Source organism: Crocuta crocuta, unplaced genomic scaffold (genome assembly GCF_008692635.1).
Source record: "Crocuta crocuta isolate KB4526 unplaced genomic scaffold, BGI_CrCroc_1.0 scaffold207, whole genome shotgun sequence".
Classification (NCBI taxonomy): domain Eukaryota; kingdom Metazoa; phylum Chordata; class Mammalia; order Carnivora; family Hyaenidae; genus Crocuta; species Crocuta crocuta.
The window spans coordinates 3,572,135-3,580,974 of record NW_027531996.1 but is presented as its reverse complement, the minus strand read 5'-3'; the positions used below and the strand labels follow the sequence as shown (position 1 = coordinate 3,580,974).

Genomic DNA, 8,840 nt, shown 5'->3' with positions numbered 1-8,840 from the left:
ACGTCTAATTTTCAAAAATAATGATAATAATGAATGAAATACTGACTAGACTTAACAAATGAAAGCTTTTCAGGGAAGCAGAGGAGGGAGGGAGAAGGAGGAAAGATAAATATCTGAAAACAACAGCTTGTTTTTACAAAGTAATGGGCCAGTCATTTGCCATCCATCAGCTAACAAATGCAGGAAAGTCCGGACTGATAGGAACATTAGCAGAATGAGGATGAAGGGCTACAATACAGTGAATTTTCTCATGATAAGAAGGTTGTTTCACACTTCACTGAAAATATTTCCAGAGTGTCTGGGTAAGCTTTCCCGTTCTAGTAAGTCAGGCTGATTTTCTGATCCTGCTTCTGTGTAGACCAGGACCAGGTAAGAGGTGAGCCTAGCCAGAGTAGAGTTTAGGAGGTTGTAGCTTCTTACACAAGATTATAAAGTATGGTGGCAGAAAGTAGATCCTCAACACTGTTTCTGGAGAAGAACCAAGGTCAAAGTCACATGATAAGGCCAAGATCTGACCATCAACCCAAGAAACTGGACAAGAAGCCAAGGAGAGAAAGAGTCAAAATGAGAGGTTCAGGGATTAGGGAGCTAGAGTTAAGGTGCTGGAGAAGGGTGAGTAGGAACAGTGGTGCATGAGGGGGCCTAAAGGAACCCCAGAAATCCAGAATTGGCAATATACAGGTTTATTAGTTATTGATTGCTCTGTGTAACAAGAAATCCCAAAACTCAGTGACCTAAGAGAAAACATTTGCTATCTCAGAGTTTCTGTGGATCATAAATCTGAGCATGTCTTAGCTGGATGACTGGAGTTCAAAGCCTCTTACAAGGTTGGTGTCAAGCTGAAGACCCCAGTTGTGGCCTCCTCTAAAGCTTTCTTAGGACAGCGGGGTCCACTTCTAAGCTCCCCAATGTGGTTGTTGACAGGCCTCAATTCCTCATCACATGGGCCTCTCCATTGGCTGCCGCAGCCTCCTCAAAGCATGGTAGCTGGTGACTGGAGAAAGAGAGAGAGAGAGAAACTAGAAACTGAGAGATAAATTAGGAAACAGCAAACACCCAAGATGAAAACTACAGTCTTTTTATAACCTAATCTTGGAAGTGACATGTTCTATTCATTAGAAGCAAATCAAGAATCCAGCCCATAGCAGAGGGGAAGGGATTATACAAGGAGGTGAAAACCAAGAGGCAGAGATATCTGGGAGCCATCACAAAGATTCCCAAGGCCATTTCATTGAAAGGGACATTACAGGCTGGACACCGCATGTGGAACAGACAATTTCTTTGATGGATGAGAATCTTGCAAAATGTCTGCCTTATTCCTCAATCATATTGGTTACTGTTTTCCATGGCAGCAGATGTTGAGATAGAACATCTAGACAGCTAAGGTAACTATTTAGTGATTTCCAGATATTCTCCAGAAGTCAGTTTTTTGCCCAAATCATTGATGTCATTCTGACATTTGTCTTTTCGTCTCATTGATCCCTCCTCAAAAATTCCTATCGTCTGTGCTACAGATTAGTGTCTTCTCTAAGAGGCACTAACATTTAATTGTCTGTATTTTCTCACAATGCTACCTTGATTAATAGATCTTCTGGGAGAAGAGCTCTAACACCTAGTCGGTTGCATTAGGAAAATGAAGCCTATTTCTTATGGTGGTGTATGAAAGGCTTCTGCTCTTCTAAAGGAGTGTGACTCTTGAGTGGGAACATGGAATATGATGTGTGATCAGAGTAATATAATAGAGTCATATTCTGGGCCTTCCCAGCCTGCCTGAATGAAGTCTGACTCATCCAAATGCCTTGGAGAGAGATGTGACAGGTGGAGCCTTGGAAGGTCCCTGAGAAGAGAGCACAGTGGGACCCTGGCTCCATGTTTTCACACTGGGATTGGGCTTCCAGGGAAGTCCCTGTTGAGAAAGCATGCTGCAAATACATCTGCCCATATGGTTATAACAGCCAGGGACCCAGTCAAGTTTATGGAGAGGAGACAGGAAATGAGAAAAAGAAAAGCTGACAGCAGTAGAGTATGAAGAAGGGAAGGGATACAAGAAGAGAAAGAAACTAGATGGAAGAGCTCACAGTAGAGACGTCCAAATGCCACCACACCCAGCCCCAGGCCAAGCAACAATATCTCCCTCATGGGCAAATGTATTTAGCCAATTTTAGTGAGCTCCTGCTAAGTTCTAGGCTCAGAGGACACAAGGATGAACAAAATAAACACCATTGCTACTCAGTCAAAGTTCACTCTAGATGGGGAAACAGAAATAGAGGCAGTACCATGAGGCTCACGAGGAGGACATCCGGCCATTTGGATGAAACTGGACCCACAAACATACTGATGCCACCCTAACAGCACAGCAGAGTCTGTGACCTTCTGGTCTATAGCATCTATAGGGGATCCAGCCTGAGGAAAATGCCCCTTCAAGCTTTCCTCACCCCAATCCTTGGCCCTGGACCTAGTGCTGGGCTCCTGCCCTAACTCACCCCCACTTTTCACTTGGCCTCTCACTGCACTGACCCTCTCTCAGGATATTGACATTGTCATCCTTTCCCTGCCTCTTCCTTGTCCATCCAGTATCTTTGGGAATGGTAAGGCCAAGAGAAGAAGCCAATGGCTGCCATTTACCATGGGCTTGAGAAAGGGTATGTCCTCCAGTCTTGCTGACAGAAAAAGGAAGGAGGTATGTCCAACAGAACTCTCCATGGGAGACGTAGAGGGGCATCTGGCCAAATATAAGCAGAGGCCAAGCCTCCCCTCTCCCCTACTCATCTCTTAATGGCACTGTGCTCCCATGTGGTACTAGGAGGGCTGATCCTCCTCCGGAAATACTGAAAGGAAGACAACTCAGCCACAGAAGAAATGGTAGTTGGTGAGTCTTTAGTTCCCAGGTAGGCATCTGGCTTTAAGTCCACTCAGAGAACCCTAAATGTCTGTGGTTGACGGGCTCTTCCACAGCCTCTGGGGAGGTCAGCTATCACAGCTCTGGAATGGACTGTTGAGATAACCCACATTTTTTGCATTCCTCACCTACTTATATGAGTAAGAGTTTCTTTCCAATGTCTGCTTTAAATCCTTTCTGCTCTTATTTCCTTCTACAATTAAAAGCAAAGACCTGGAGTCAGCATAATGTCACAGCTCCTGGACACTCTGCAGCACACAGAAGTCACACGCCTGGAGGCATTCACTGTTCACACTGGAAAGCTAAGGGTGCGGGCATGTCGAGCAGGACAGGACGTGAGAGGGACGGACGGAAAGCTGGGGGTGAGGGCAAAGCTGCTCACTCCCCCAGAGGCGCGGGAGCTCCAGGAAAGCTGAGGGATGCACGCAGGTGAACACGTTGCCCACAGCCTGCAGCAACATGGACAGACCACGTGAATGCACTTCCGGAGAGTGACCGGCTTCACGATGGGAGCTCCCTGCGCCCCCAGAGCCCCGGCCCCAACCCTGCCAGTGCGTGACATGGAGCCCCTCTCAGTAGTCCAGCACCCCCTTACTTCTCTGGCTCTTGCCTCCCCTTCTCCCACCAGGGCTCTAGCATGCATGGTGAGTCATCTTTTTGCCTTTTTGGTTGGCTTGGCAAACCCCAGACACCCTCACCCAGTGCTCCGGGAGTCTGCACAGCCTCCCTGCACACGTGGCTGCAATGCCCCTTCTCCTAGCTCTCCCCTGCTCTCCAAGTGCCAGACCCCAACTCCTCCATCAAATGAGCCTCCATGATGCTCAGAGGCTGGGCCACCCCTTTTCCTCTGCTCTCCCAACCCCAGGGCTGTCTCCCTCCCTCATCCCCACCCGAGACTCAGCAACAGGGATGGTGGGGGGTGGGGGGCAGCTCCACAAGCCAAAAGGGTGAGAGAGGGGAGGGAGTTGGGAGGGGAGACTGGGAACTCCAAGCCCCCCGGCCCCCTCCACATCCGCTGCTGCAATAGAGGCCCACCCCCAGCTGACAAAAGCCCTTGTCAGAGCCAATGGCTCTGGTGCCAGCCCCGCCCCTTGGAGCAATGACAGCCGTGTGCTACATTTGCCCAATTCTGCAGCTGGGCTAATTACTGTGGTTCCCGAGCTTGGGGTCCAGCCCCAAACCAAACAAATTAGGACAAAAACCATAGGCTTCTTCATCCCTCTCATTCCCAGCCAGCAATTGCTGAAGGACCCCTATAATTGATAACAATGAAATAAAAACCCACCACCTGTCCTTACTCCTAAGGGCTTGGGAGCCCAGCCAACAGCTCAGCCCGCCCCTCCATGGCCACAGCAATGTGGCGTTGAGCAATGCTGCATTCCAAGTGCCGGCATCACCCCGGGAACAACCTGGGACCCGTCGCATCCCGGGACATGGTGCAGCCTGGGAGAATAACGCAGCTGGGGGGCGGGCTAAGAGGTGGGTGGACTTGCGGCCAGGACCGCGCCTGGGGTGGGCCAGCCCCCTGAGGCCTGGAGCTGGTGTGGATGCAGGGCCGTGTGGAGGGGATGGCGGCAGTTCGCAGCCCGGGTCTTCAGGATACATGGAGGAAGGAAGTCCCACGTGGACAACTCCCAGGAGACCGTACTCAGAAAAGTCAGGAAAAGCAGGAGTAAAAGCCAGCAGTAAACCCTGGCAGTCAGTAGGAGGGCCCTGGCTTGAGCATCTAGATTCAGGGCCAGAAATTAAAACAAGGACCCTGGGTGCTAGGGAAGGAGATAGAAACACAAGTAAGGCAAGGCTCCACCGGCAGCCAGAGTACCTGGCCGAGATCGGATATGGGACTTGGACGCCCTGACTAGGGTCTGGCTTAGGTCCAGAAATACAGGTGACAAAAGAGGCCGGGTCAGGGGCAGAGGACCACCTGCGGTCCTGGCTACATGGACCTACATTGTTCTCAAACTCAGCCTTGCACAGAATTGCGCAGAGGACTTGTTAAAACACAGAGTGCTGAGGGCGCCTGGGTGGCTCAGATGGTTAAGTGTCTGGCTTCGGCTCAGGTCATGATTTTGTGGTTTGTGTGTTCAATCCCCACATCAGGCTCTGGGCTGCCAGAGCCTAGAGCCTGCTTCAGATTCTGTGTCTTCCTCTCTCTCTGCCCCTCTCCCACTCGCACTCTGTTTTTCTCTCTGAAAAAATAAACATTTAAACACACACACACACACACACACACACACACACACAGAATGCTGGAGTCCTTGATTCAGGAGGTCTGGAAGGGGCCTGAAAATGTGCATTTCGGAGTAGTTTCCAGGAGATGCTGATGTTGTTGGTCCAAGGACCACACTTTGAGAACCACTGCTCTAAATATCTGGGGACAAGATATAATGCTCAGGCTGAAAGTGAGTGACAATCCAGGAGCCAGGATGAATCACCTAAGGCTACGTTATACACTGAATGTGTGTGTTCCCCGCCCCTCCCTTACCTCCCAAATTCGTGTGCTGAAGTCCTTACCCCAAATGTGACTATTCTTGGAGACAGGGCTATGAGGAGGTGATAAAGGTTAACTGAGGTCATGGGGGTGGTGCCTTAATGGGGAGTTGGTGCATTTATAAGAAGAGGAAGAGACACTGGAGAACACACGTTCCCTCCCCTCCCCGTCCACTCCTCTCCCTTGTGAGGACACAGCAAGAAGGCCATCTGGAAGCCAGGAAGGGCTCTCACTGGCACTTTGATCTTGGACTTCCAGTGCCCAGAACTGTGAGAAATATAAGTGTGTTATTTTAGCTCCCAGTCTGCGGTGTTCTGCCCCAGCCATGCAAGCGGACTCAGAAGGGCGGACTCACAGACCAAACAAGGCAAGTAAATAGAAAGAGAGAGAAAAGTCTGCACGTATACCTCCTGCGTTGGCTGCACAGAGGAGCCCACCTGTGGTTTCTGCCCTTCCAGACCCCTCCTCGCCTTCTGACCCATCGTTCTCCACTGCCTGCTTTCCCACACGGTCCTAATGAGAAGGATTTTAAAAACTCTTTCTCATCTCTGCTCCTCTCTCCATTTCTCTGCCACAGCCCCTGCCCAGGCCTTCATCTCTGGTTCAAGGTCATGCCCTGAGCGTCCCAGCTGCCCCCTTTTCCTCAGCTTCAGTCTTCCTTCACCTCTGGCCTCGGCTCTGGCCCTGATCAATCACCCTAAAGCATAGTCAGGAGAAGCAGGGGTTGGTGGGGAAGGTGAGGACCAGGCCAGCCAGCGAGTCCCTGCGGAGGCAGCAGCCACAGGTCAGGGAGGCTCGAGGAAGATTTATTGGCCACTGAACTCAGCCAGAGGGGGTGGGGTAAGAAAGCAGAGAGTGTAATCAAAGTGATACTTTATGTTGCTCTGTCTCAGGAAAATAATTGTTCCACTGGAACATCATTACACTATCATTTTTCTACTCCTGTGCCACTTACAGGGAAATAGAAACCCACTTTCTTCTTCATAATAAGCTGCAATTTCAATAACTCAAAGAGCTTTTTCTGAGACAGAGCCATTCTCCCATCACCACCCCATCCTCCGGTGATGTGGGTGAAGACAGGTGTCTCCTCCAGACTCCCAGGCCAGGGGAAAAGCCGTATTGGCCCCTGGGGACAACTATCCCTTCTTCTTGATATTCTTCTTGCCTGACATCCAGGTGACCAACTGTCCCTATTTGCCAAGGACTAAGGGGTTTTCCAAGATGCTGGACTTTCGGTGCTAAAACCAGGTCAGAACTGGGCAAACCAGGACAGTTGGTGACTCTACCTCCCTCCAACTGGGGACAAGGGAGCAACATTGTGCATTTAACAAGTATTTTTTAAGTACTTACTGTGTGCCAGACACTCTCCAGATGGCTGTGAAATGAGCAGATGCCAACAAACACTTGCCCTCAGGGAACTTGCATTCTAGTGAGGGGATAAACAATAAACATATGAAGGAAGTGCATTATAGAACATACTAGAAATGGATGGAGGGATGGAGGAAAGCAAAACAGGGATGGAAGATTGGCCATGAGATGTGGGAGTTTGTCATGTTAAATATGGCGGTCAGAGTGGGTCTCACTGTGTAGGTGGTATTTGAGCCAATCGGCCAGTGCAAAGTTTCAGAGGCTGAGCCTGGTTCGCATATTCAAGGAATTCCATGGAGGCCCATCGGCTGGAGCAGAGTAGGCAAAAGGGAAGGGAAGGAAAGAGGTGGAAACTATGGCCAGACCCCAAGCCTTGTAGGGTTCTATAGATCACCAGGAGACCATTTGGCTTTGACCTGGAATGAGGAGAAAGAACACAATCTGATTTGTGGCCTTAGAGACTCACTCTGACCGCTATTGAAGTCCGTCTGGAGGCCGTTGCCATAACACCAACAAGCAACGGGAGGCCTTAGACCAAGATGGTAATGGTGGAAGTGGTTAAGAAGAAGCTGGATCAGGGCGCCTGAGTGGCTCAGTCGGTTAGGCGGCCTACTTTGGCTCAGGTCATGATCTCATGGTTTGTGAGTTCGAGCTCCACCTCAGGCTCTCTGCTGTCATCACAGAACCTGCTGCAGATCCTCCATTCCCCCCTCTCTTTCTGTCCCTCTCCCACCCACATGTGTGCACTCTCTCCCTCTCTCTCTCTCTCCAAAATAAATAAACATTCCAAAAAAATCAAGAAGCTGGATTCTGGATATATTTTGAAGGCGAGGCCCACAGGTTTTCCTGGGTCTGACGTGAGAGAGAAAGAAGAGTTGATATAACCTGCAGTGTTTGAATGCATGAGGGCCATGAATCTTAGAATAAATACTATACGTTTCAAAGACCCAAAGTACCTCAAAGGACTTGCACTTGAGATGTTGCCAGGTTTAAGCTGGAGTCTAAGATGCACTTCCAAATAGGCTCATTAAGACTGTGGAGCATAGTCTTTAAATGCAGAACAGATTTGTACTCATCCCTGGGCCCAGAGCTGGAGAATGGGCTACCACGGTCTAGCCTGCTAACTCAGGATAGTCCAGTGGTGAAGAGGTTGGACCTACATTTAAACTCTCCGAGGCTCTGTCTTGTCATCCAACGATTGTTGCAAAAATTGAATAAGATCATGTTAACAAAACATTAGAAAGACCCTAGATAGCTCCGTTCCTGGTGGAGATGTTGAAGATTTGGTATTGAAATTCTGGCAGTGGCCAGCAGAGGGCACCACCAGCAAAAGATGGTGGTGCTGCAGTGCCAGGGAGACTGGCTTATTTGCCTTGGATCCGCTAACCTGGTGAAAAAATAAACTAGTTTCCCACAAATAATAGACTGGGATTTATATTTATATCCCCTCACTGCAGAGACCTACTGCTGTGCAAAATGGATCTTCTATCTTAGGGTTTCTCTTGCTCAAAACAGCCCCCCACCCCCAGGCCCTGGCATTAGAAGGGAATAATGCAACTGTCTCCATCAGCCAGTTCTTACCTCCTCCCCAGAACCCTGCAGGGTACCCGGAGACCGGATGACTCCTCCAGTACCCTGGGCGTGGGGAGGATGGAGACAAGCAAAGATAAGGTTTGTCCAATTTGTTCTGGTCTCTGGAAATTCTGCTTATCTCCTCTCCCATTGCTTCATCACATTGCCAAAATTACCTCGATAATATATTTTTTAATTTAAGAATTCATTTTCACTTCACGAAAGAGGAACACTGCAGCCAGATAAGAAACTCCATCTGTCTTCAAGAAAAAGGGTCGTGGATTTGGGTGTCACGAATCCTGTAATGTCTTAAATTAAGGTGCCACTTCTGAATGCTTTCTTCGTATTTATGAAATGATTATTCTACAGAGGTGCATTTAATATTGTTAAAATAATGATTGTGCATGTTTAATACATCAATTTAAGTTATTATCTCCCATGCTATAAAATGTGGGATAATTTCATAAATAATTATAAAGCATTTACAAATGGCGCCTTAATTCAAGGCAT

At 48.9% G+C, this 8,840-nt stretch overlaps 1 long non-coding RNA gene across 1 annotated transcript in view; it reads right to left on the bottom strand.

Annotated features, from left to right (window-relative positions):
* Nucleotides 1-718: 718 nt before the first annotated feature.
* The window catches only part of LOC144240723 (uncharacterized), a 36,714-nt gene continuing 28,592 nt past the window's right edge, over nucleotides 719-8,840 (bottom strand). The window contains exons 3-4 of the long non-coding RNA XR_013337821.1: nucleotides 6,741-6,816; nucleotides 719-994 (exon numbers count right to left, since the gene is read on the bottom strand). This is a non-coding gene — a long non-coding RNA (uncharacterized LOC144240723). The remainder of the gene's footprint in view (nucleotides 995-6,740; nucleotides 6,817-8,840) is intronic.